This window comes from Chelonoidis abingdonii, chromosome 4 (genome assembly GCF_003597395.2).
Source record: "Chelonoidis abingdonii isolate Lonesome George chromosome 4, CheloAbing_2.0, whole genome shotgun sequence".
Taxonomy (NCBI): domain Eukaryota; kingdom Metazoa; phylum Chordata; order Testudines; family Testudinidae; genus Chelonoidis; species Chelonoidis abingdonii.
This window is the reverse complement of record NC_133772.1, coordinates 20,333,565-20,361,540: the sequence shown is the minus strand read 5'-3', so window position 1 is coordinate 20,361,540 and position 27,976 is coordinate 20,333,565. Positions and strand designations below refer to the sequence as shown.

General features: G+C 44.8%; 1 protein-coding gene across 1 annotated transcript in view; it reads left to right on the top strand.

Annotated features, from left to right (window-relative positions):
- Window positions 1-2,704: 2,704 nt before the first annotated feature.
- The window catches only part of FKBP5 (FKBP prolyl isomerase 5), a 56,725-nt gene continuing 31,453 nt past the window's right edge, over window positions 2,705-27,976 (top strand). Inside the window, exon 1 of the mRNA XM_075064940.1 lies at window positions 2,705-2,787. The gene's annotated coding sequence lies outside the window, so the exon portion shown is untranslated. The remainder of the gene's footprint in view (window positions 2,788-27,976) is intronic.

Here is a 27,976-nt window from a genome sequence, read left to right as displayed (position 1 = left end):
GGCCATAGTGTCTTCACTAAATATTTCTTATCTAGGTCCCTTTTGCAGTGTGTCCAACCTAAACACTGCAGCACTTGTGCTACTGCAAGAAAACCTGAAAGTGAAACTGACTAGAAATACAAGTGGCTAGGGTAGTTTCCTTGTCCAGGCTGAGTGATACAAAAAGGTAAACCAGGTTCAACAGTACTGAAAAACTGTCAGAGGGGTAGCGGTGTTAGTCTGGATCTGTAAAAGCAGCAAAGAGCCCTGTGGCACCTTATAGACTAATAGACATATTGGAGCATGAGTTTTCGTGGGTGATGCATTCGACAAAGTGGGTATTCACCCAAGAAAGCTCATGCTCCAATATGTCTGTTAGTCTATAAGATGCCACAGGACTCTTTGCTGCTAGTACTGAAAAAGATAGTTTAAAAAAAACTTGATTTTTTTTCTAATCTAAGGTGGTTCTCCAGCCCAGATTAGCATTTTCAATTAACAAACTTCTTTTTTAAACCAAACAATAGATATTCTGATTATTGCAATAGTCCATATCTGCTCTGAAATCATTCCTTTCTATCATTAACTTTCAGATAGTCACAAAGGATTTATTTCTCTATTCACTATTTTTTAAAAGTCAAGGAAAAACATATGTCCAGCTAACGGTGCTGCTAGTCTAATATTAAACCCACAATAACAAGGGATATGAAGAGTGCAGTTAGTGTTTAACTCCATTCTCCCCCTCCATTATTGCTGTGTTTCTACACTGTGTTTATAACATGCCATAAGTGCTGCAATATCCAGACATACACAAAGAGGTGGGCTGAGGATAGAGTTTTTGCTTTAAGAGGGGTGGGGAATACACTGACAGGATCCTGCAGACCTTAAATTGGGCCCCTTGTTCACCATCTTTGTGTTAATAAAGGAGAGTTAGGTAGGACCCTTTTCCCTCCCCTTCCTTCCTTCCACCCTGGTCACAAAGCAGCCATTTCATAGCTGTTGCTGCAACAGTGGCCACAGCTCAAACAAGTGGCCCAATTTTTCATACTGGCTCAGCCCCTGAGTGCTGAACTCCTTTGAAAACCTGGCCAGAAGGTGTCACCACGGGGGAGCTGCTGTGTCCTCAGCCCTCCTGAAAACCAGAAATCTGGGCCAGCGGATCTAGGTATAGAGTAGTTTACCCAACCACCCACTTCCCCAAATAATGGTAGCAAAATGCAGCAGTCTCTGTGTTTGTAGGTAAAAATGGAGGGAAGAGAAAAGCAGGGGAATGGAAGCCACAAGTCTGTTGCTTGGTTTTGCTTGGTGAAAAGAAATTGCTTAAAGGAACAGGGCCACTTCATCTAGCAAATAGAAAATAAATAATTATCAAGCAACCCCAGGTTCTATACCTGCTGCTGGTTCCCCTGCCCCCTTGTGTGGCCTTACAATTTCATGATCATGAACCGTAGTAACATGTGTTTCTTTCTACTGTTGCTGCATCAAGCACCCAAACAAACCCCAGGCGAAACTGACTATACAGTGGAAACAGTGAAACTATGTACCAAGTGCTGTCATGCTGAAAAAGGGATACAAAATAACTTCTCCAATCTTCCAGTTGCAGTAATTTGAGGTGTTACAAGTAATAATGCCGAGATTTAAAAACGCCAGACTTTAAGCAGTGGATATGTACTTGACATTATTTTGGGGACTCTGAATATTATAATAGGTTACACTCCTGCTACAGTCAGGCAATGAAAGTTGTGCTAATCTTCCAGTCTACATTCCCACTAAGGTCTTATCTTTGCCCTGAACCGTTGTGGGTTGCTTGATTACCACAGAGTTCCGTATCGTTGCTTTCGTATAGGTTTCATGTTTGTTATAGCGCCGCGTTTGAGATGGGTTTGGGTTTTTCCGTTGTACCACGCAGCATCATCGGCATGGGTTGATGTGTGGGTTTGGGGTTATGGGTTGCACTGGGCGGGGCCGGGGGGGAGGTTGCACTGACCGTTTGGGGGTTGCACTGACTGTTTGGTGGAAGGCACCGGGTCTGGGGGGCGGGTTGGACTTGCACTGATGATTTGGGGAGGTTTGCACGGGGGCTGGAAGGTTGCACTGACAGTTTTGGGGTTGCGCGTGGTCTTGGGGGGGCTTCCCTGAGGATTTGGGGGTTGCACTGACAGTTTGGGGGTTGTACGAGGTCTTGGGGGGATACCCTGAGGAATTGGGGGGTTGCACTGACGGCTTGGAGGGTTGCACGGGGGCTGCGGACGGTTGCAGTCAGGACTGGGGGTTTGCATGGAGGCTGCAGGAGGTTGCAGTGAGGATTTAGGGGGCTAAAAGGGGGCTGCGGACGGTTGCTGTGAGGGTTTGGGGGGTTACACGGGGGCTGCGGTGGGTTGCGGTGAGGATTCGGGAGGTTGCACGGGTGGGGGCTGCGGGCGGTTGCACTGAGGATTTGGGGGAGGTTGTACGGGTAAGGGCTGCGGGCAGTTCCACTGACAATTTGGGGGGGAGGGTTGCACTCAGTTTGTCCGGCTCCGGCGCTGCCCCTCTCTTGCAAAGAGAGCTCGAGGCTGCGGACTGCTCCAGGCAACGGGGCTGAGAAGAAGCCGCCTTATTTACATGCGGGAGGAGCGATAGCCAACGAAGAAGCGCCTCGACTGCCTATGACATAGACGGGCAGGTTCGGCGGCCAATAGGCTCTCTGAGGGGCGGGGACTAGCGGGGGCAGGCGGGGGTCTCAGGGCCGGCTGCGGCTGGGCGCTTGGTGTCAGTCCTAGCCCGGCAGCCCGGCGGCCGCAGGAGCCAGAGGAGGCGGCGGCGCGGCAGGTACCGGCGCCCCCGGGGTAGATGTCGGGACCGCGGCTTAAAGTGGGGGCGATTCCCCCCTCCCATTGTCCGCCTTAGGGGCAGCCCCCGCCCCCCCAGAGCCAACCCCCCCATAGTCAGACGCAGCCCCCCTAGTCAGAAGCAGCCCCCCCCAGGGGTAGCTTCATGGGCAACTTTGGGTACAGTCTCTCCCCCCCCCACTGGACCCCATGTCTCTCCTTTCCCCCAGAACAGCTCCCTGCTTCTCCCTTCCTGTGTCCCCCAAACCCACCTTCTTACCCCTTACCATCGCAGACCGCCCCCCTCACCTTGTATGACTTCTGCATGGATGTATGTTAAAGGGGAGAAGAATTACATCCCCCAAGGGAACATTTTGGGGAGTGTGGGTGTTTGGGGGGAAGATGAATTACACCCCCTGCAACAGGGAAGGTTTATACAATGAGACCGTGTCAATTTTAATATTTCTGCCGAGAGGAGCGTGACGCGGGGGATATAATCCCCCCGCCCCGGATAACCAGCAACACAGAGACCCTGAGCTAGGAGGTCAGGGAGAGCTGCAAACGGAAATGCTGTACATATTGCACTGGGTATATTTATTGAAAGCGCTGTGTAAGAGCCAGGTGGTAATAGTAACATTGGAGGAAGGTAATTGAGGAAGCCTGGCGGAAAGGGGGCGAAGGAACGTGATGGGATGTGGGATCAGGAAGAACCTGGAGAACGGGTGGGTTATTTGTGCTGTGGCTAAAGAACCCCGGGTAAGTACCACAGGAGAAGCCTCCTGTGTATGGAAGGTGTATGAGAGTGGAGTATCTGTGTAACTGTCGTGATCCTTAACCTTGGGAGGTAGCTCTGTCTTATGCTCTGCTCCTAACCAAGGATTTCAAATTGTTTTTACAAAACACTGTTATCTCTATAGATGCAGTTATGCAAGGATAGGGAAGGCAGTGTTCGCAGGTTGTGCTAGGATTTTTTTGGTTTAGGATCTGCTGGCTGGGGTTACTTTTTTTGTTGGGGGGGGGAATGGAATGTAATAAATAAATGAATCTGCTTAAACTGTTCTGATGTGCCGCTTGTACTCTTGGAGAATAGGCAGAGTCTGCTGGTGCCGTTAAATTCTGAAAGAGCCAGGTGAAAGGACCGTATTAAATCAAACCTTAAGCAGGTGATTGAGGGAGAGGGGGAAATGTGTTTCAATTTTCACAGTATATGCATATCAGATCTACCCTGGGTGCCTCCAGCAAAATCAAAGTAGTTGCAGAATTTGTTTTAATCTCACTCTCACACAAAAAAGTGAGTTAGAAGTCTTTGCTTTGAATCTTCTAACTTTTGTCTAATTATGTTACAACTGTGATATTTAGATATCATTTTGATCTGGAAATTTTAAGTTAAATTGACTCTTCATCCACCCTGTTTATTCCAGTCATTTAAAAAGTTATATCTAGATTAATATTCTTTGTCTCATATCTGAGATTTCACCTTTTTTCAAACAATTTTAGATCAACTGATTGAGAAGTGGTCTACTTTCACTATAGGCAGCCCTGTATCCTTTGCTGAAATACTGTTTTGCAACTTCCTACAGCAGTGCTCTTCAATGAATTGGAATATGGTCTGCAGCCATGATAATGGTGCACTAGGGAGGATGTTTTTTAATCGAGTTGTGAAAGCACAGTGTTGTCACAAAATGAGGTTTCTGTGTAATGACACCTCCCTAAAAATGTCCCTGGGTTGTAAAAGTAAACGTATATCTCAGTGCAGTTATCATATATAACCCAAAATAAACATGATTGAAAACTCTTGCCCTCGCTTTTCTCTCGTTCTCTCATTCTTGTGAAGTTGCTATTTTCCTGCTGCTAAGTGCATATTCAGATGTGCATATCAGTGCCACAAAGGAATATTATTTATCTGAAGAGCTGTAAGCGCCCTTGATGGGTAAATTCAGAAATAATATGTAATGTCTCCAGATGGTTAATTCTGGTTCGTATTTCCAGTGCTATATTCAAGGTTCCTCCTTTGATGCACCATTTAATTGACCCTGTCTGTGAGTGAAATTGACCATCATAAACAAACAGAGCTTTGCTATGTTCAGTTCCACAGTGTAGACTAGGGGTAGGCAACCTATGGCATTGTGCTGAAGGCGGCACACAAGCTGATTTTCAGTGGGACTCACACTGCCTGGGTCCTGGCCACCGGTCTGGGGGGCTCTGCATTTTAATTTAATTTTAAATGAAGCTTCTTAAACATTTTTAAAACCTTATTTACTTTACATACAACAATTGTTTAGTTATATATTATAGACATACCGAAAGAGACCTTCTAAAAACTTTAAAATGTATTACTATCACACCAAATCTTAAATCAGAGTGAATAAATGAAGACTGGGCACACCACTTCTGAAAGGTTGCCAACCCCTGACATAGACAGTGCCCTTAAGGTGCCAATTTGGGGAGTCTCTTTTCACCAGATGAGTGAATTGATTCCATTTTAATATTGCTTCCTCAAATATCAACCTTTTTTTTTAGGACAGGTCATTTAAACCAAAACTTTCTCTACAAGCGGTTGGGAAAGATGCTTAAACTTGATTTCAAACACTTCTTAGTCACCGTGGAAACTGGTATTATAAACAGGATTGAAAACATTATTTACCCCATCCTCATTGATTAATCAGGTTGCATTAGCGAGAGGGTTACCTGGAACCATGTGTGAACACTGCCCCATAAATGTAATAATGGACTAGGAGCCAAAGAAATGCTGTTTGGCGCAGGGAAAAACAAGACTGCCTCCTTTTGGCAAACTTCATAAAGATACAGTTGGGTTGGATCAAAATAAGGTATTCCTAAGTGGAAAATGAAGAAAGACAAGGATGTTGCTCGCAATCTGCAAATTCTACTTTGAGTCCTGAATGTTCTGGCTTTTAATGTTTTTGAATTCTATTTATATTTGATTTTAAAAGTTGTAATATACCTTACAGGCTCTTGAATTACAGCAAGTATCTGAGGGGTATAAAAACCAAGGAGGCAGAGGAAATGATTACCGAGATCCAAAGCATAGTATCAAGGAGAAGTGGGATGAAACTGGAAAAAGAACAATTTGTTTGCAGTGCTGTGGGTTTTTTTTTTCCAGAACAAAGATGTAGTCCCTGCCCTGACGATCGTATGATGTAATATTAGATGCAAAGTCATGAATGAGGGCAACAAATATTTAGGGAGTAGGAGGATGAAGGGGAGTGGAAGGACAAAGTGTTGCAGTAAGATCACACACTTAATTTAGGCACAGACATGTCTTGGTATTACAGTTACTTTTTTAAAAAATGTTTGGGGGATTTAGGTTAAATAGCAGGAAAAAATACCAAAGAGTAGGATAAATTACCCTGCAGTAATCTTCCAAGGGGGTTGAAGCCCCACTGGCTCAATCTAGGAGGTAAATGTGCTTAGTGGTTAGAGCAGGGGACTTGAGAGACAGAGCAGGGTTTTGTATCTGCCTCTGTGACTACATTTTTGTCCTCTTAGGGAAGTCACTTCAACTCCTTATCTCTGGTTTCCCCATCCATAAAACAGGAATAAATACCCATTTGGCTCTGCAGTGTTCTAAGATCCTCTAATAAATTTATCTATACTTACAAAATATTTCAAACTAGGTTGGACAAAACACTAAAGGATGATGCATTATAGAGAAATGGCCTAATTAGGCAGGGAAGGGACAAAATAACCCTATAGGTGTATTCCATTTCTAACTCTTACTAAGGCCTGGGCTATACAAGCTTATGCCCAAATAAATTTGTTAGTCTCTAAGGTGCCACAAGGACTCCTCATTGTTTTTACTTAGGTCAACATAGCTGTAGCGCTCAGAATGCTTCTGTCGATCTAGCTACTATTGCCCAGGGAGGTGGAGTTTCTACAATGATAAGAAAAACCCCTTCCATTGCTGTAGTCTGCACAGTGATGTAAATTTTACACTCGGCTTTACAAAGCAAGGCATAATCCTTATCCTGAAGAACTTGTATCCTAATGTGGCCGAGACAAATGCAAGACTACATAGAGATAAAGATAAGGGAAGGAGAATGAGGGGGGCTAGTTGGTGAAGAAAATGAGGATTCTTGGGGAGGAGGGATTCAGAGAAATAAAGGGTGGGGCTGGCAGATTTTTCTAATGCCAGTGGAGAGTGTAAGAGAGGGAATAAAATTGATCATAAGGAAGACAAGGGAAGCAGCAAGGCAGGAGAACTGGGAGGAATGTAGGAAGGGGGTGGGGATAGAAGACATGGGTGGTGTAGGAGGAGATTAGATTCAGTGTCATTGGGGCTGAGTCTATATAGGGACCAGAAGATGAGGAAAACAAGCTTGGATTTGATAAGTGGAAGGGTGGGATTTTAGGAGAAGGGTAACTTAGTGACCAAGGAAGATGACTTCAGCATCAGCTTTTTGAAAAGGCAGGAAAGTGGAAAGTTACAGTAAATGAGGCAAAAGATGAAAACCCTTGTCCACGACTTACTTATTGGTGGGACTAGTGAGAGAAAAGTGGACTTTTTGTGAGACGTTACTGGAATACGTAACAATTTGAGTGAGAGACTGCAAACATAGGAAGAAGAATCACAGATGATCTCAAAGTTGTGAGTATGGGAAAAAGGAAGGGTAAAGTTTTCAGTGATAAAGAAGGCAGGTGTTACTCAGGGTTCTGGGTAGGCATGTCTTCATGAGCTACAATCACACCCCTTGATTGCAGTATAGACATGATAAAAAGGGAGAAGAATCCTTTTGACTTGGCAAGGAGTGGGTTATTAGTGATGGAAGGCACAGCATCCTCAACAGAGAAGGCCGAAGTCTAAATAACATGCTAGCTCAATCTAAGACAAGTCCACACAACAGAAGGAGAGAGAGGCACAGAGGAACAGGTCAGGGAAGGATGTTTTTAAGGAGAGCTGTGCAGACAGGAATGGGCAAGTAAAGTGTGCCCTTCAGGGAAAAGGAAAGTTAGATTTGAGAGGTGACAGGTAGAAACTGCTGTAGTCCTAGGACTTTCTCCAAAGGCTTGTGATACTAACTAGTACTTAGTGTATCCATTTGAATTCAGGACATGCCTGTCTATTAGGCAACTGTGAGACCCCATGTGTTAACATCCTTTGAATTAAGTAATAGCAGCTTTATTTAATATCAATGATCTATAATGCAGTTACTAGACTATTAAATGTGCTAGCTAACTACGTCTGTGTTTATATGGAGAGCATTTCTGAGTTGTTATGAACACCTTTTAAAAAGCTTTTTCATGTGTTGTGAGGTATAATAGAGTAAAAATATGCTCCCAAGAAAGAACCTTTATCCTAAATTTAAGCTCAGACAGTTAAATAATAATCCCCTGAAAAGAGATGAATGTAAGCAGTCACAAATCGAACTGTATCATTCATGAACATCAATGTGTTACTACATAACAAAATGGGCTTTAATGACAAGGGTCACTTAAGTCTTGTGTGTGAGTTGGTCTAGGAAAGAGCGTTTGCCCTGGGGATTAGTTCATGGTATTCGCTATTAAGATTGAGAGAAATCTTATAGGTGGTCTGGTCCTTCCCCCTGCAGTGATGTTTCAGGTTCCTAAAGGGGAAACTCCTTTAATACTTCTGTAAAGTTTCAGAATTTCTCTAAGTGTTGTTGTACACTTAGCTGTGTAAAATTGGGGAGAATAAAAAGTTGCGGGGCTGTTGCTACCTTAATTTATTTAATTGAATAACACTTGGGATGAGCTTGCCAATGTTGGCTAGAAGGAGTTAGGTGCCCAACTCCTGCTGAAATACTATAAGCTGGGCACCTAACTAATCTATGCATCTTTTTAATTTATTTTTTTTAAATCTCATCCTTCATTTTGTGTCTGATATTGTACCTCTTCTCCCCCCGCCCCCCTCCAAAATAAATAATTGATTTTAAAAAATGTATTATGACATGGAAAAGTGTCTGTAGTTGTATTGTTCTATAAACAGTTAGTGCTTTATGGAAATAACAGTCCCTGCTCTGAGGAATTTACATCTAAAACTTACGGGCTATTTTTGATATATTCAGACTGTGTGTAAATGTGGTTGTTGTCATGACAAACACCACATAAACATGTTTTGAAAGCATCCCCAGTAGTTACAGAATTCTATGTATAAATCTCTAATCCCCTGCACCGTTGGGCCCTTAGTCAGTGATCGAAATTGTTTTTCAGACACTGCATCCAAAAAAGTGCAGGGACTACTTAAAATCACATTAAGCAAGAACAATTTACTGGCAGTAAGATTATACAATTATTATTAATCCAGAATTACGGAATGTCCCTGATTTAAAAGTTCCCTTGTTTTTTCCCCGAAAGTATAATGTTGTTCAGACATTTGATTAGAGCAGAAATAATGAAATAATAGCTCCCAGAGGCTCTGACCAGGGTTGTGCAAGGTGGTATAAAACACTGTAGTACTTGTATTTCAACTCTAGAGAGTAATCAAGTGATGATGGTGCAGCCACACAAGAGGGCAGGTAATGTGTTATCATTTGAAACCTATTGAATGCATGAATGTTATGAAGCGCTGGTGTACAGCTTTGCAAAAATGACTTTTTAAAACAGTTTGGTCTGTTTTGAAAATCAGGCGCCAAGAGAGTTAGCTTCACCCTTCAGGGTTTTGAGCACTTCTGACTGCCACTTGGGGGAGCTACAACAGCTTTAAACTGCAGATGCCTGCTTTGATCCTATTCAAATCAATGGGAAACAGGAAAAACTAGCAGGAAAAAAGCTATAATTTATTTTCTCTAGGTTACTGGGACATAGAATAATAGTGAGGGGTTCTATAAAGCTTGAAGCACTGATTGCAGTTCATCTGGTCTGTCATATAAGTAACAATGTTTTTGTCTAAACAGCAATTGCAATCGAAATAATTGTTTTTGGCCATCCAGACTTGGGATGATGCAGGCCCTCTACTTAACTCTCTTGTTAAGAGGCCAGAATTAAAGCATCTTCAACTAACTGAGAAGTGTTTTTATAACTGCTCTTCTTGTATTTCATTTTTGGTTTTATAAACTAGTTTAATTAAAAGGAATACTGTTAGTGAAGTTGAGGACAATAGTGAAAACTATAGCCGATGCCACCTCTTCTCTGATACGATTGATAAGATTTCTGATACGTGGGTTGCCACTCCAGTCCCAGTGTAAACGATTATTGCCTTGACTCTTTGAACTAGTTGCTGTTTCAAAAAGAGATGTTTTTATGTTTGAAACATCCTCTCCCACCCAACAATGAAACGTGCATGTCCATGAGCACACCCAGGTCCCTGAGCATCACCTGAGGTATTGGAGTCCTCCCATAATGCTGGCAGTAGAGAGAGCTGAAAATGCCCTTTTTTTCCAATTAGACTCTAAATTTGCAGTATGTTACTTTTCAAAGACATCTGAGAGAGGTTTTGCTGTATACCTGATTGGGTGCGTAAATATAAAAATCACCTTGTGTTGTGTGGAGATCAGTGGTGAGATTATCCCCTCAGGACTTCCTACCATGGAGGAAGGAAATTACGACAAAACCTGCTCTTCTTGACCAAATTTGGATGAAAATCTTATCCCTCCACCTCCTGAGCCTGAGGGAGGAGCAGCTTCTGCAATCTCCATGTGAGTGGAGGGGAGGGCTCGCCTGGGGAGAACATCACCTCCCTACAGAGATCTCCCCACTTCAGGTAATTCTAATACTTTCTCAGCTTGATATATATGTGCTCTGCTGTCAACCCCTGACTCTTCTAGGAAGATGGGGGGAGGCCCAGATGTAGGCAGGAAGAAGAGTCATCATGAAGGAACCATGCTGCTGGTGGAGATTCAGCAATGTCGACCCAGCGAACATACCATCCTTCTAAAGATGCTACCAGGATCTGTGGAGATAATTCTGGGGCTCTTGGAACATCTATAGCTTATTGGAGCCAAGCTGCGTTACCCACCTGCCCCAAGTCCCGTATCTGATTTGGAGAAAACTGAGCTGACACTCATGGCATTTCCGTGCCCTCCCAAAGGAAGCATGACTTGGCCCTGCAACAATCTTGTATTTCAGTGTATACAGGAATTATTGTTCACCCTGGTGCATAGGATTCAGTATCAACACTAAACCATTTATGTACACAGGGCTTAAAGAAGTCTCAGGTGTACAGCTATTACTTGGGCTGCCCCACCATAATGCCTGGTGGCTCCTGTCAGATTGCTTAACAGTGGTGCTACAGTTTGCTGTGATGGAAAAACATTGGGTTAATTGGTAGTTACTTTTCCTCCTTGTGGTTAACCTGCAGTCTTTCTAGAGTCTTAAGTTCACCACTGAACAGTGCAGACTCTTCTGACTTACAGGGAACTACTTTTACTATGGATCCGGCGTTCCAGTTTATACCAACCTGCGTTGTCTTGTAAACACTTCAAAATATTCAGTTGTGTCTGCATCTCAGCCAGTTACTCACCACTTACATATCTCCCTCATGATTGTAGGATAAGATTAATTTATGCTTATAAGCCACCTCAGCTAGACCACTGATCTCTAGTGTAGTGGCTAGAGGAGAGGCCTGAGGAGTCCGGGCTTGTAGGTTTTATGGGTCTGTCACTAAACTTTGTATCACTTAATTTCTGTGTGCCTCCATTTGCCCATCTGGGAAATGGGTATTATTTGCCTTTCAGTTATCTCTTATGCATATTGTTTGTAAATCACCGCAAAATCCTTGGATTAAAGGTGCAGTATAGGTGCACAGTATTATAGTAGCTGAGTGTAGGATTTCTGATATAACCAGCATATAGGGAGCTAGGATTCCCTAAATTACAGAACAAACTACTTGTGAGGCCCACAATTCTACAAGTACTAAAGCAGATACTTAACTTCAGTGCCTAAAGTTAAGCACATGTGTAAGTCTTTTCAGATTGGGGGTTTAGTGATCATTAGCTTTCTTGTAGTATCTTGTATTAAACTCTTTCCTATCCTTGTGCTCTCCTTACCCTGTGGAATCTGTAGAGTATATTCTCTGGGACTGGCTGTGGCCTGTCAAGCAGCAACAGAGTTCCTCCAGATGTCTTGCTATTTTCTCTCTCCTTTTCAAACTCAAACACTGGGTTTTCAGAACTAGTCCTGCCTTTTGAAGTAGCCCTGAGGAGATTCCTTATCGTTGTGGATTTCTCATTTTAAGAGCCACTGCTCTCTGCTGATGTTGATTCAGTTAATGACCATACTAAATACTCATCCCAGCTGGCTGGTGCTCATTTTCACTCTAATTCTCTGCTGAGTTGCTTGCTTTGACTCCTGAGATTTCTGCTGGCTCTCCATGTCCTTGCCCTTTCTCAGGTAGAATGAGTTTGAGGTTAGTAAATTGGTTAACAAAGCCCAATCTGTGGTGGTTACACACGGAAACCACCACAGCGAGAATAGTTGCCACCCAGGCAAATGTACCCTTTCATAACAAGAACAGGAGTACTTGTGGCACCTTAGAGACTAGTCATTTCAATAATCACTTCAAAAGTTTTTTTTCTCCTGCTGATGATAGCTCATCTCAATTGATTAGACTCTTCCTGTTAGTATGCATACTTCCACCTTTTCATGTTCTCTGTATGTATAAATATCTCCTGTCTGTGTGTTCCATTCTATGCATCCGATGAAATGAGCTGTAGCTTACAAAAGCTTATGCTGAAATAAATTTGTTAGTCTCTAAGGTGCCACAAGTACTCCTGTTCTTTTTGCGGATACGGACTAACACGGCTGCTACTCTGAAACCTTTTATAACAGCCATTTTATAATTGTACATCTGAACATATGCAACGTATATGAGATGTTTTGCTGGAATATGTGTATTAAAAGAATGTCTAGGTGGTCATCATTTCGAATATTTTGGTTCTTCCTGTTTATATAGTAACTTCTTGGCCGTCTGAAACAGATATATTCCTCCACTTAGCAGTACTCTGGCTTGCTGTAGTGTCGCTCCTGAATGCTAGACTACTGGTACTGAGCTTTTTTTTTTAAGTGCCTTTTTATATTTAATTTAAAACTAACTGGAAACACTCATTCCGGAGGAAAAACTAAATGGATATGGAATTTGCAAACAAAAGGTAATAAAGTCAGGAGATTTATAATAAATAAGTATATCTCCACACATCGAGTGGCTTTTCACTAGTGCTCAGGGTTGGCCTAATTAGTTCCATTGGGAATCTTTATCCTGGATTTCAGTGGGAGCAGTGTTAGGCCAACGCTGAGTGCTTTGGAAAATCTCACCCAGATCAGGCACTGGAGATACACATGGTTCCTCTGGTAAATTAGATTTAGCTCTCTTTTTCTGGTTTCCAGAAATATGCATGCGTGTTCATGTTCCACACTAACACTTCGCTAAGAGCTGGCTGTGCTCCATTTTGAGGCTGTATTTTGATTGTGGGCATTGAAATTAAAATAAGCTAGAGTTATTCTTAAGAAAAAGTGACCAAGGAAGACTAACCATAATAGATGGTAAAAATAGATTGCAATAATAGAATAGCAAGCAGTGGGTAGTCAGATATTTTAAATATTTTCACACCTTTTTAAAGATGACCTTCTGTAATCTGATGGGGCTGTCTGTTATAATGTTGTTATTCCTAACTTGTGAAAACTTTTGAAATCACACTCCCTATTATTATGTATTTATATTTAGGTAGTGTTTGCTAAGCATGATGCCATAATGTAATGCTGGGTTCATAACTACCCCCACAGTTGCCAATGGCAGGAATAACAGGTGTGGTGTACATGTTTATATATTTTATGGCAGCATCCTCACCAGGCTCTCACCCACTCAGGGAGCAGGAAACTGAAAATTGGAGGTTCAGGAAATAGCTTATTGTATTGCATGTGTGTGAGGTGTCTTCTATAACCTTTCCATACTGATTGAAATACAAAATGGGAATCAGGAGGTTCCACAGGTGATTTTAAATCCCATCTCATTGATGAAAGCTATACAATTCTCTCTCTCTTTTTTTTTTGGAGGAAAGATTGACCATGGATGTTACTGGAGTTTTGTCTCGTGTCATATAAATCTCTCCCTTAAAGGAACAGACATTATGAAATAACATTAAGAATCTGGCATTAGACTTCTAGATTTTAAAATTAAAGGTGGCCTTCCTTCCTTGAGCCAAGATGTTGTGTCTAGGCTGGATATGCGCATGCTGAATGTTATGTAAGAATATGCCTGTTAATTGGGATCCTTGTAACGTGTGGATACAATGGGTTGAGTCTAAAGGAACTTTGCCCATGCTAGTCCTTTATTTTTAAGCAATTTGGAAAAATTAAAATCAACGATCCACTTCCAAACAACGCCTGAATAAGTAGGCAAATTATTATTTTAGGCTTGTACCGTACTTTGAAACTGCGCATCCATAAAACTACTATACCTCTTTAAAATGTCACTGCTGTTGGTTAGTACTGTCTTTAGTCCATCCTTCTTAGGGATGCAGGCAGGCATCACCAGTTCTGCTGTCTGTTGGCAACAGTATGGTGGGTACTCAGAGCAGCAGGATATTGACCCATACTGTTCACTTTCTCCTACTACTTAAATGTGAGGGTGGCTTTTTATTCAACATATTTTAAAAACTGGTTGTGACTTGGATTCTAACTAAAACCACTAGAAAGTTACAAGAATATTAAGTGGGCAGAAAGGTTCGCATCTGTGGCTAAGAAACATGCTCCTCATATTAGCTGCACAACATGTACTGTGCTTCTCCGCTCTCTCTCTATTTTTGAACTGTTAGGAACCTTTCAGCACTGCTTGTTAGGTAGCTCTTCTGCTGCACTGAGTTGGTCTCTTCAGAAGTTGTACTTCCTGCCAATTTGGGAACAGACAGGGTTGGCAGTAGATTGTAAATACAGTTGTCAGGTACCGTATGCTATGATTACACTTGCCTTTGACACACAGTCTTGTAGTCTGAAAGTGGATCTACAGGAAAGGGGAAATTCCAATGCTAGAGCATGGGTCCTCAGTGAAGTCTTCACAGCTGTGCTAAAACAGTCTGTGCTGAAACCGTTTTGTATGCTGTAATTAGTCACACAATATGGTGTGCCATGCAGGATGGAAAACACTGCCAGGAAAGTGAGTATTTCTCAATTAAATGTAGCATGTATTTAAGGTCTTCCCTGACCCTGCAGCCCTGGCCAGTGCTGGACTACCATTATCCTTGCTTCTTGGGAAAACTGTAAAGCACAATAGGAACATAAGATTTGCCACACTAGGTTTCTAAGATGATTGATACATTGTTTCTGGCAGTATGTGATGCTTGGTACTTAAGAGGAAGGCAAATCCCTAATGCACCTATCCAATTATTATTGTACATGGGAGGATGGGCATCCCTTTCTGTCTTCTATTTTCTTATGGTAGTGGTACTGTTTAGTTAACCCTAGCACAAGTGTCTTTGAAATACTCCTTTTAGTGTTCCCTAATTAGTTTAATTGTACTTGGATTAGAATGAAACTGTGAATCTAACTATGCCAAAATGCCAGTGGCTGCCTGTAGATGGTGCTGTAATTACAGGTTTAGATAAGGTTGCCGGCAACGTGGTGACTGAGACCTCTGAATATAAATGAAAGGGATCTTTGGCAGAGGAGCTGCTCTAATGCACTATGAGCATCGTTGGGATTCCTTTGGCTGTTATACACTCTTTTATAAGGTGCCCATCCACTGTAGTGTGTGGCTGCATTGTATGTAATCTAAACAATTGGATAAGTTTCCCCAAAAGGAGGCTCTATGTTCTCTGTATCTTACAAGCTAACAACCTAAATTAAGAAAACATCAGCCAGGAGACTGATTGCTAGAAGAGAGAGATCCCAATACCTGTTGGTAGTGGGAAATTTTAAAAATGGGCATTTAAAAATGCTTTTTGCCATTTGTGCATATCTTTAGTAGGCACCTGAAAAACCAATAAGTTATAGGGTTGAAAGCTTCCGTCTCACCCAGGTGTTTGACTCTCTGATGGCAGCTGTAACTTCCCAGGTGAGGGAGTGAGCCTTCACTGCTCCTCTTGCTGGGAGGGGATAAACTGGAGACTGCAGAGTGGCCCCTGAAAAATACATGTAGTCCTGATTTCTGTGACTCCCCTTGAGAAACAGCCAGTCTTAACTATGAGCTAACTGATGATAATCAAGAAGTACGTTGGGTTCATTTTAGCCCAGTGACTCATAATTCACATTGTGCATTTGGTTCAACAATGTACATTGCAACTTTTCATTAAAAAGGAGCTATTTTGATTGTTATGACTTTGTGTGGTACATTTGCTGGCTTCTTGCATAACGCCCACATTAGAAGATAAGTATATCCAGACAAATTTGATTAAACTGGTGTTAATTTGAAATTCATAGCTGTCCCCCCTTTCTTAAAGAAGAAAAAACTGAATGTTAGGCTGAAAGCTATTCTGAAAATTACTGTACAAAGTTGTGAATCTTTGAATTCAAATTCTGGTACATCTTAAAGTACATACCTGACATTGCCTTGTTTTTAATGAAATTTTGTGAATCTGAATTAGAGATACAAACACTTAAAGGTACATAGAGAAAAATGGAGTTCCAAAAATAGTGAGACTGTAATTAAAAAAAGAGAGAGAGAGAGAGAACTTTTTTCTATAGAGGCCCAAATGTAACATTTGGGCAGATGCATGTCGAAGATTGAATTGAAGTTTATTTGGAGCTGCTTTGTGTCTCTAATTCTGAAGTGGTTTCAGGAAGAACATTATGTGCCTTCTTGGGAACTGAGTCAGGTCTCAAAATAAATGACTAATGAAGTAATACAGTACTAAAGATTTCTTTTTATCAGATTTGCACAGCCAGGCTAGTGGAGAAATCCGTTGCTTCACGGCAACCAAGCAAAGTGCAAATTATTCTATTTATTTCATTTTTGTTGTTGTTGTTCCAATACAGATTTGAAACCCCGCAGCTGCATAATTTGATTTGGAAGACAGAGAGCCAGTGTCAGGTTTAAGAAGGTTATATTTTCTCAAATCCAAATTGCAGTTGGTTACTGAATCAAAGACCATTTATCTCAGACTTCACTCTGCAGAGAATGTAACTATAGGGACTGTATTACAGGCATCTTAAGTGATTTTTTCCCTGGTGACAGGCTTTTTTCTTTCCCTCTGTCCTGGTGTATGTCAACATTTTGGTCAGTCAATTTTCTTCAAAAACAAAACAGAAAAAAATCCGCTTTCTCAATCAAAGGCAGGCAAAAACACATAAACTGTGAAGGGAAACTTCAGCTGTTGCATCCACCCCCTTCCGTTTTTATTATCTAATCAACACACAGTTGATTAGATAAGTGCTTAATCACTTGAGTGCCATTTGATGGACAGTATGTACCTATAGCTACTCAGCTAACTGACATGGTTGTGGTTTTAAAGGGACCTAAGCTCAAAATCTAGTCAATTTCAAAAAAGTTACAGGTAGCTGGAGGTCCTGCCGGGACACTCTCTATCAGTTTACTTTATTTTATTGTTGTGGTTTCTCAGACTAACTTTTCTATTTTAAAAATGTTTTATGTTTAAAATGTGTTTGTCTCCCATGTTGCTGTGTGAAGGACTTGGTTTGTTGTTGGAAGCAAAATTGTCTATGCAGAGGAAAGAGTGAAAATAACTATACAAAACTGCTAAGAGTACAAAGAAGAAGAAGAATATAGATATTCCTCTTTTTTTTCTCAGTTACAGTAATCTTCAGTGATTTGTAATAGTTGAAAATGTTTGACAAAATTGTGCCCTTTTTTAAGGGTTATGGTGTCTCTTGTTTAATAATACTGCACAGAAGTAGCAAATAAAACTTTTTTCTTTAGCCTATGGGAAATAAACGTCAGGAGCTCTGCATTCTTAAAATGTTGTTCTTGTAATTCTGTAAAGGCAAGCGTTACAGTCTGTTTGGATGAGCGTTTGAATTAGGTTCTGTAACACCCTCTTAGCACATGGAATTCTGAACTTACACCTGGCTTTGAATGGAAGCTGGTTTTCTACATACCCATGTGTTGTTTTGTTTGTTTTTGAAATAGTTTTTTCTTTTTGTGGGGAGTGTGTGTGCGCGCGGGCGCATGTGATGTGGCTTTCATTCGGTTTACAAATAAAATGGCTCATAATACAATAAACATGGGCTTTACGGATTCCTTACTTACTGAAATCAATTTTTAAAAAGGCTACCAAATGATATTCCCCCTTCCCCCCTTAACAGCTTAGGTTAGGTTCATGGTTTAAAACTATGTCCTCTGTTTACTTATTCTTCTTTTAAGTAAATTATGGTTTAGGATTAAGAATCCCATGAATTTATTTTTATATAGCAGTTGGCTGTTTGCTGTCATAAATTTCTGTCGTGTCTATTGGCAGTTTCCCTCCTGTAAAGGAAGATCATTATTATTTCAGACAATTCCAACTAGTAAATTGTGTTAGGGTGAAATGTTTTTTGATTGATTTGTGGTTTTAGGGCTAGACATTTTATTCCTTTATTTCTTTTAACACAAAGTCCTTTATTTTTTCGTTCATACAAACGTCCAGCGGAGATTTACAAAGTCCAGTGTCCGTTTGGAGCTTGAAAGAGTCTGGCATGTTGATTTCTAGGAAGTGTGAATCAGGACTGATGTAGTGCTTATTTTGTTGAAATTCTAGTATGTGTAATATCTGTCTGTTTCCATGAGGTAGATTATACAGCTGCATCCTGTTCTCTGCTTTGCATACTTTTCTGTACACTGGATGTTAGCAACACCTATGTAGTGCAAATGGCTTGTAGTAAAATTCCACTTGATAGTAAACACTTGGGTGGTGGCTGAGGGGTGGTTTGAAGAAAAACAACTTCAACTTTAAGAAGGTTCCACTATATTTTACAGACTGCCATTTTTTTCCATGACAACATATGTGATGCCACATGTCTGGCAGTGGCTTTAGACAGTCTGAAAAATCACCAAAGTACAGAGGAATTTTTAAAAGATATGTCGGCAACACAGAACATAGATGTAGAGAACATTCCAGAAAGTTGCTTCACAGCTGAACATTGTCTTTTTATCGTGCTTGTAATGATTGCACAACATTTTTCTAAAACAAGAGCCGGAATTCACTTCTGTACATATGGCTGTTTCAAAATCTGGATAAGAAAAGCATTTCATAGGGGTGACTAAATATTCTGGATTCTAGGCACATGGGCACAGGCTTGTAATCTGTGCATGTTGTGGCATGCTTCGTTTGCCTGGGTGCATTGATTACCATCATTCTCAGTCTGCGGAGTTGAAAATGTTAAATGAAAGCCAATGTTTTCCACTGCTCACACTAATGTGCTGGACTGTGTTTGGGGAAACAACAGATTTGCAAGTATAAAAGATGCAGAAACAAGTTCTGCTTTTGATCAACTCCAGAATTCACAATTATTTAGCGGTGTTAAATATGAGGTCTGCAGTCTGTACTGGGTCCTTTTTGACTAGACCCATTGTGAACTGGGTATTACTGTGTGTTCCTGCTTAACATTCAGTACATGGTAGTACAGGGGCAATGTGTTGATTCAGGGGTGGAAGGGACAGCCTTGTTTTGTTGAGTTAGGCAGATCCTTACGGTTTCATATTCAATTAACTTGGTTTATACAATCACACTTGAAGGGTATGTTAAGACCTCAATTTTTTTCTTGTTTTTTTTTAAAAACTTATTTGTAGTTGTTCCTACATTACAGATTATGCCACCATGTTAAATTGTCAGATAATCTTTGCAATGGTAAATAGCTAAAAACAAGTAACCCCTCCTCCCCTTTTCTTGAATTCCTAAGCAGCTTTGTGCCCCCTTGCAATGGCTGTACAAAGTAAAGGTTAACAGCTTTTTGTATTCACCACAGGAAGCAATTTCCTAAACAATTTGTTAACCAGCTGATTTGGTGGGCCATGGAGAAGGAAAAAGACACAATAGAATCTGGCGGTTAAAAACTGAATCAAAACATTTGGTCTCACCCATTTAAAAACATTAAGTTAGAATGTGGGTTTTTTTTCCGCATGTTTGTGTTCCTCTATCTTAGGCAGCGTTTCAGAATTAAAGGTATCAGATTCTGCAATACTGCCCCATATTAAATAAAACAACCCTTTACTATTGTCGCTAGATATAGCGATGGGTTTCATTCCCTGCTCTATCACATAACATCTAAACTTCTTTTCTCCAATTGAGAATATGTTTGACTTTGAACGTGTGCATGAGTTCCCATGACTTCAGTGATCCTTAAATATGCTCTTAAAGTGAAATGTGCATAAATGATTGCTTAATAGGTATGCACTTCAGTGGATCGGTGCCTATTCAGGAGGGAGATATCTACATTGATGTGATTTGATTATCCCTTCCTTTGCACCTGTTGTGTCTCCTGCTCCCCCCCCCCCACATATCAACATTAAATTAATGGCATATCAGGATGTGTGGTACATCAAGTAGCATAACATCTAGGTGTACAGACCATCTAGAAGCTGCCAAGTAATTTATCTTTCCACTTGGCTTTAATTTTTAGGACCCTCCGGGAATACTTTTTGACAGTCTAACGTTAAACCTAACGATATCCTAGTCCTATATAGTCAAAGTGGTGGTAGAACAGGACCTGGTTAGGATGTGAGTCTGTCAGAAATGCCAGTTCCTTTTGTCTTAAATAATTAATTCCCGTCTTTTGGCCAGAATATACGTGGTCCCGCAAAGAAAAATGTCAGCTTTGACATCTAAAAGCCCATTTACAAGACTCTTTGCAAGAGTCTATTTCTCTCTGCCAGAAGACTTAGTTAAATGCTCAGTGAGTGGCAGATTTTTCTACCATTGCTTGTTTCAAATTAATGGAAAACGTGGATTGTAGCCAGCTAGACTGGCTACGTTTGTGTCTCTGGAAGGGCTGCTATAAACTGCAGATAAGCCTGACCAAAGCACACCCTCTTTTATAGCTAAAGGTAATTTCACTAGACAAGGGTTCTCAGGCTCTCTCATAACATGGGCCACATTTTAATAAAGAATCTTGTGAGCACCTTCCCTTTCGCTTGCTGTGACGCAGACCAGCTCCCCTCCCATTCACAATTGTGTAACATCCCTGTGGTGACGACAGTAATTGGTTACATAAAAAAGTAATACTAAGGATGTACTGAATGTGTTTTTAATAGTCTCTTAATGTGATTGAGCAACTGGAAATAAAGAGAGCCAGCATCTGTTGACCAACCAGTTCTCGGCAGACAGTCAGCAACTGCTGGAGTCCTTTGGCCATGTTTTCTGCACTAGACAGTTGATCATTCTTGACATTAGGCTGGCCTGGTGGTAGAGGCTGGTATTCGGGATTGATTTAGTAAATGATCTCCATTCAAATTCTTCTGCCCCTGGTTAATTGGTTTTGGTGATGGGAACTGCCTGACCATTGGCATTATGTAGGCAATAAGGAAGTGCTTATTCTGTTGTGATAGGTGCTTGTTGGAACTGTGGGAGAACACAGCATTAACTTGTGGGCACATGGAAAAATTGTCCAGTAGTTTAGAGCGCAGACCTGCGAGTTGGGACTTTGGGTTTCTGTTCCTGGCTCTGCCGTTGGCTCACTTATGTAACATTTGGCAAGTCTTGTAAATCTTTCTGTACCTCATCATCCACACCAATAAAACAGGACAATGTGTAACGGCTGCTTTGGGGAATTCTGAGGCTTTGTAATATTTGTAGAGACCTTTGAAATCCTTGGACATGAGTGCAGTAGAAGTGTTTATAGAAGCTGTATGGAGAGAGAAAAAGGCTACCTGCGTGTTGGCTGGGGTAAGTACCCCTTTTTTGGGATGCAGTAGGGTTTGGTTGGTAGCTTTTTTGTTGTTGTTTGGATTAATATCCATAGCTACAGATGAGCTCTTAAATACCGAATAAACCTTAGGGTGGATGTCCCAAGGGGAAAAAAAAAAGCCCTTCTCAATTAAAACAAAAAATGAGATATACAGAAGTGGCTTTGCCCTAACTGCTTCTTTGAATGTATAGTGCACAAAATGTTTATAATTTTAAAAAATACATAATATAAAGATAAATATCACTGGGAAAGAGAGCTCTCAAGGAACACTGTCAATCTAAAATGCAATCCAGTTTTTTAAAAATTTTAGATAATTTTGCAATTATATTTGCCACTAAGTCCCTCTGCTGAGGTTTCTGGTTTTATGACATTTAAAAGTTGTTATTTTTCTTTCCCCTGTTGCAGCCTGCGAAACCTACAGGTAACAGGAAATTAACTAAACACAACATGTTTTTTACTTTTCTGTTTTGTTTATCTCATGTATTTAACAACACTGTCTCTAGTCAGTTTCCCCTGTTAGCATGAGTTCAAAGTCATGTTCACCTTTAAAGGTGGATGTGTCCTTACCGAATGATTTCTCTACTTAAACTTGAAAAATCCGTTTTCTGTTTATAAATCCCTGAATGAATGATTTCTCCCACTGGTTTCTATTAGCCTCAACCTCAAAGGCAGTGGGAAAGTTTCACAGTTGTAACTAGTTTAATAGATCTGTTTTATGTCTAAACGCAATTGCTTTTTAGTTCTATGTCATGCGTTTCCTTGATTCTTCTTCGAGTGATTGCTCATATCCATTCCAGGTAGGTAGAATGTGTGCGTGGCCGTCGTGCAAGATATACTCGCGACGACTAAGACAGCCGTCGGAGAAAACTTCTCTATTACCCTAGCAACCGAGCGTTGTCAGCGGGTTTTCGTCTGGGCGCCCAAGCCCCCTGAACGTGGCGCCTCAACACCATGGCGCCGCATAAATCCCACCAGCCGATCCCGGCCACTCCTGGCATTCCTTCTTACCAGCTGTTGTCGTCGTTGGAAAAACAGGTGGAGGTGCAGTTTAACGCTGGACTCTCCGCGCATTGTGTTCCCCCTAGCTAATGCCGCTCGTTCTTCCTGTTACACTTAAACAAACTAAAATAGAATTATGCACCTCTGTCTGTTATGACAAGTTTGAAATCAAAGAGTGTATAGGGGTGGGGCGGGAGGGGAGAGGGGTACGTCTGTTTAGTGATTTGGCTTAGTTGTTTCGCCTGCAATAGGCCAATGCCGACAGGAGATCCCCACAACTCCTGTCTTAAGTGCCTTGGGGAATCGCACTTATCTTCTAAGTGCCCCATTTGCAAGGCATTTAAGCTGCGCACGAAGAAGGAGCGGGACGCTAGACTCCGGCAGCTCCTTATGGAAGCGGCATTAGCTCCCTCGCCCGGCACCGAAGTACTAGCCAGCAAGTGAGTGACGCCGCCCCCTCGGCACCGAGCATGGTTAGCACCGCGAAGGCTCCTCGGCACCGGGCGCAGCCGACGCCGAAGGAAACCCCACACCGCTCCCTCTCTCCGAGGTCGAAGTCGGCTAAGCCTCGGACGGGCTCCTCTACTTTTGCACCGCAGGCAGAGACTGTAACCAAGGCAGACCGCCCGGCACCGGCCCTGTTGCGGCGCCGCCTAAACCGGTCCCGTTGACTCCAGCCCCACAAGGGCTTGTCGAGTCCGGCGCTGGAAGCTCCCCGGCACGGCCGTGGTCGAGCTAACCTTGCCTTCGACGCCGGAGACTTTTTCAGCTGCAAGAGACCTCATTGCCCTGACGGACCCGGCACTGCCCGTGCCCTCGGCACCGCTGGTCTGTGCGACTCTCTCCAGAGGCAAGCCGCTCGTACCACAGCCGCCCTCTGTCACCGCTCCGGATGGCCGCCGCTCGAGGTCCGCTCCCCATTGCCTCCACATCTCGGGCGTCGCTCCTGCTCCCGTCACAGCTCGGCATCGCGGCACCGCTTCACCTCGCACCGCTCGCCGTCGCGGCACTGCTCACCGTCGCGGCACCGCTCACCACGACACCGGTCCATCTCTCGCTCCCCGTCCCACTATTCACGGCACCGGTCGAGCTCCCGGCACCGCTACAGGACCGTCGTTCACGGAGCCGATCTCGCCATAAGGGCTCGAGGTCCCGGTCGACCTCCCGGCACAGAGCTGGTCGCAGGTCCCCAGGTCGGGCTCGCGGTACCGATACCCATACCGGCACCAGTCCCCAAGACCCAGAGCTGCTCGATCTATTGGCACTTCGGTGCCCACGTTTTGCAGCTCCTCCGTGGCCGGCCGGTCAGGAGTTGGCCTCCTCGCAAGGCCGGTAGTTACTATAGCCGGGGACCGAGATACTGACATGGCCGCGGGACTGTTTCAAGATGCACGTCCCCCGGATGCAGGACAGCAGCAATGGCCTTTTGGACACCCTGGGCATACCATCAAGCCCAGGGTGCTCCCTGTCCCGGCCCCTACAACTTTCCTTCGGAGCGCAGGGCGCCGGAAGCCACCGTGTCCCGCCCTCCTCCGGCAGAGTCAGAGGACCATGTCATCCATCCTCCAGACTCTCCCCGGAGCATCTCGAGCAGGAACGGCCACAGGAGCACAGTGCCATTCAGGACCCACTCGTTCCCGGGATATCCTCCTCCTCTTCCCGGATGAGGCCGTGGCAGGGTCTCCTCTTCTCGGGCCGCCGCCAATAGATTTGAGAGCCCACCAGGACCTTCTTCGCCAGGTAGCTCTCAACATAAACCTCCCGTAGAGGAAGTGCCGGAGGTGGACGACCCGGTGGTCAGATCCTGGCGCTGACACCCCGACGCGTGTGGCCCTGCCATTTATCAGGACCATCCAGGCTGCTACTGATACCCTGTGGCAGACTCCAGCCTCGATTCCACCAACGGCTAAAGGGTGTGGAGAGGAGGTACATGGTACCCTCCCGGGGGTACGAACACTTGTACGTCCACCCTCCTCCCTCCTCTTTAGTCGTACAATCTGTCAATGACAGGGAACGCGCCACGGCCAACAGGCGCCTGCTCCGAAATCCAAAGAGGCTAGACGGATGGACCTGCTAGGCCGTAAGGTTGTACTCGGCAGGTGCCTTGCAGCTCCGAGTGGCCAACCAGCAGGCTCTGTTGAGCCGCTACAACTTTAACCCTGGACGGAGGTTGGCCGCTTTACTGAGTTGCTACCCCGGACTCGCGCCAGGAGTTCGCAGCTTTTGTGGAGGAAGCAAAAAGGTTGCAGGACCTCCCTCCAAGCTTCCCTTGACGCGGCCGATTCGGCTGCCAGGACTGTAGCCTCGGGTATCACAATGAGGCGAATCTCCTGGCTCCAGGCCTCCAACCTGCCACCGGAACTGCAGTACACCCTACAAGACTTACTTTTGAGGGCCGGGGTTGTTCTCGGACAAACGGACCCTCGGCTGCAAAGCCTAAAAGACAACAGGGTGATCATGAGGTCCCTCGGGATGCACACGCCCGTGACCCAACGTAGGCCCTTTAGGCCCCACCCCGCCGCCCGTACTTTCCGCCTCGAAAACCGGCAGGACTTCAACAGACGGCGAGGCCGGGGTGGGCGAAGGCGCCAGTCTCGCCCCCATGCGGGGCAGTCTCAAGGTCCCTCTAAGGCCCCACCCGGGCCCAAGGGCAATTTTTGAAGGTACGCCCAGGGACGGTCTACCAGACTCAGTTCAGGATCCTTTCCCCCCTTTTTCCAACCGCCTCTCCTACTTCCTTCCGGCGTGGTCACATCTTACTTCCGACCAGTGGGTGCTACGCACGTGAAGCAAGGATACCACCTCCAGTTTGCTTCATCCCCGCCTTCCACCCCCCTTCCGGTCCCTCTTCAGGGACCCCTCTCACGAGCAAATCCTCTGGCACGAGGTGCAATCTCTCCTCACCGCAGGAGCCATAGAGGAAGTTCCGCTACCCGAGAGGGGAAGGGATTTTACTCCCGCTATTTCCTCATCCCCAAGTCCAAGGGAGCCTCCGACCGATTCTCGACTTGCGGGGACTCAACAAGTGGCTACGCAAGTTGAAGTTCCGCATGGTTTCCCTGGGAACTATTATCCCGTCCTGGATCCTGGAGACTGGTACGCCGCCCTCGACATGAAGGACGCCGTACTTCCACATAGCGATCTTCCCCTGCACAGGAAGTACCTTCGGTTCACAATCAACCAACACCACTTTCAATTCGCTGTCCTCCCCTTTGGCCTGTCTACGGCCCCAGGGTCTTTACAAAATGCATGGCAGTCGTCGCCGCCCACCTTCGCAGGCAACAGATACATGTCTACCCGTATCTGGATGACTGGCTCATCAAAGGCGCCTCGCAAAGCCCAAGTCAGTCATCACGTTTCCGTGATCACGGACCTCTTCGGCCACTTGGGCCTCCTCCTCAATGCGGAGAAAGTCCACTCTCATTCCAACACAGAGACTGGACTTCATAGGAGCGACCCTGGACTCCTCCCTCGCCAGAGCCTACTTACCGCAAGCCCGCTTCCTGGCGATCGCTTCACTCATACGGCGCTTGCAAGCCGGTCATCTAACCTCAGTTCGCACCTGCCTCGCTCTTCTGGGACATATGGCTGCATGCACTTATGTCACCAGTACGCCAGGCTCCACATGCGGCCCTTTCAGACGTGGCTCCACTCGGTCTTCCGCCCGTGCAGGGACTCCATGGACGTGCTGCTCACGATCCCTCCAGGTCCCCTACCGCTCCCTCGACTGGTAGTTGGACCCGTCTCTGGTTTGTGCGGGGATGCCATTTCATCCGCAGCAACCGTCACTAACCCTTACGACGGACGCGTCATCCTCGGCTGGGGAGCCCATCTAGGTCGCTTGCAGACCCAGGCCATTGGTCAGCCGACGAGCTCAACCTCCATATCAAACGTCCGAGAGCTGAGAGCCGTTCGTCTAGCCTGCCAGACATTCCAACAGCACCTTCATGGCCGTTGTGTCTCGTCTTTACGGACAACACAACGGCCATGTACTACATCAACAAGCAGGGAGGGACCCGCTCGTCTCCCCTGTGTCTGGAGGCTATTCAACTGTGGGACTTCTGCATAGCCCTCCAGGTGGACCTGGTGGCATCCTTCCTCCCAGGAGTCCGGAACACCGTGGCGGATCGGCTGAGCAGGTCCTTCCTCTGCCACGAGTGGTCGATCTGGCCGGACATCATTTACTCCGTCTTCCAGAGGTGGGGGTTCCCCTCGTAGACCTCTTCGCCTCCACTCGAACAGGAAGTGCCAGGAGTTCTGCTCATTCCAGGACCTCTCCCCCCGATCGCTGACAGACGCGTTCCTCCTGCCGTGAACCACCGCCTGCTTTATGCCTTCCCTCCGTTCCCTTGGTGCACAGGGTCCTGCTCAAGCTCCGCAGGAACAGTGCACATCTATCTTGATCGCGCTGCGTGGCCCAGGCAACCCTGGTACACCACGCTCCTGGATCTGTCGGTAGCCGCTCCGATTCCCCTCCCTTGTGTCCCAGACCTGCTCACACAGGACCACGGAGACTTCGTCACCCAGACCTGCGATCCCTCCACCTCACGGCGTGGCTCCTGCATGGCTGAATGCTGACGAGTTGCGCTGTTCCAATTCGTGCAGCGCATCCTTCTTAGTAGCAGGGAAGCCTTCCACCCGCCGACGATGTGCCAAATGGACGCGCTTCACGGCCTGGGCCGATCACACGATGCTTCTTCCCTTACAGGCGTCCAATCCCGACAATCCTCGACTACCTCTGGCACCTTAAGCAGGAGCGCCTGGCGACTTCCTCCATTAAGGTGCACCTTGGCGCGATATCACCTCCATCCGGGAAGGGTGGTTACTCGGGTGTTTTCTCACCCAGTGTCTCTCGCTTCAAAAGGGCCTGGGCGTACTTATCCCCCGCTTCGTCACCCCCCCCTCTTGGCGACCTGAACTTGGGTCTAAACAGACTTATGTTACCGCCCTTTGAGCGCTTGGCGACTTGGTTTCCTTCTCTACCTTCATGGAAGATGTGTTCTTGCGTGGCCAATCACCTCAGCACGCAGGGTCTCGGAGATTCAGAGCCCCTCACTGTGGGACCCTCCATTACACGTCTTCCATAATACAAGGTACAACTGCACCTTCATCCGGCATTCCTCCCTTAGGTGGTGTCTGCCTTCCATACTAGCCGGAATCTCTCCCCATTTTCTTCCGAATGCCTCATGCTTCTCGGCATTGGAACAGCAGCTTCACACCGTTTGGATAGTGCGCAGAGCGCTAGCTTCTATGTGGAAAGGACCAACCCTTCCGGAATCTCCGCAGCTCTTTGTGGCTGGGTTGCTAGCGATGAAAGGTCGACCGTCTCCTCCAGAGGATTTCCTCTTGGCACGGCCTGTATTCGCACGTGCTACGCGCTAGCTCTATTTCCCTCGGGAGCCTTACAGCAATTCCACGCAGGCGCAAGCTTCCTCAGCGGTCCTTCC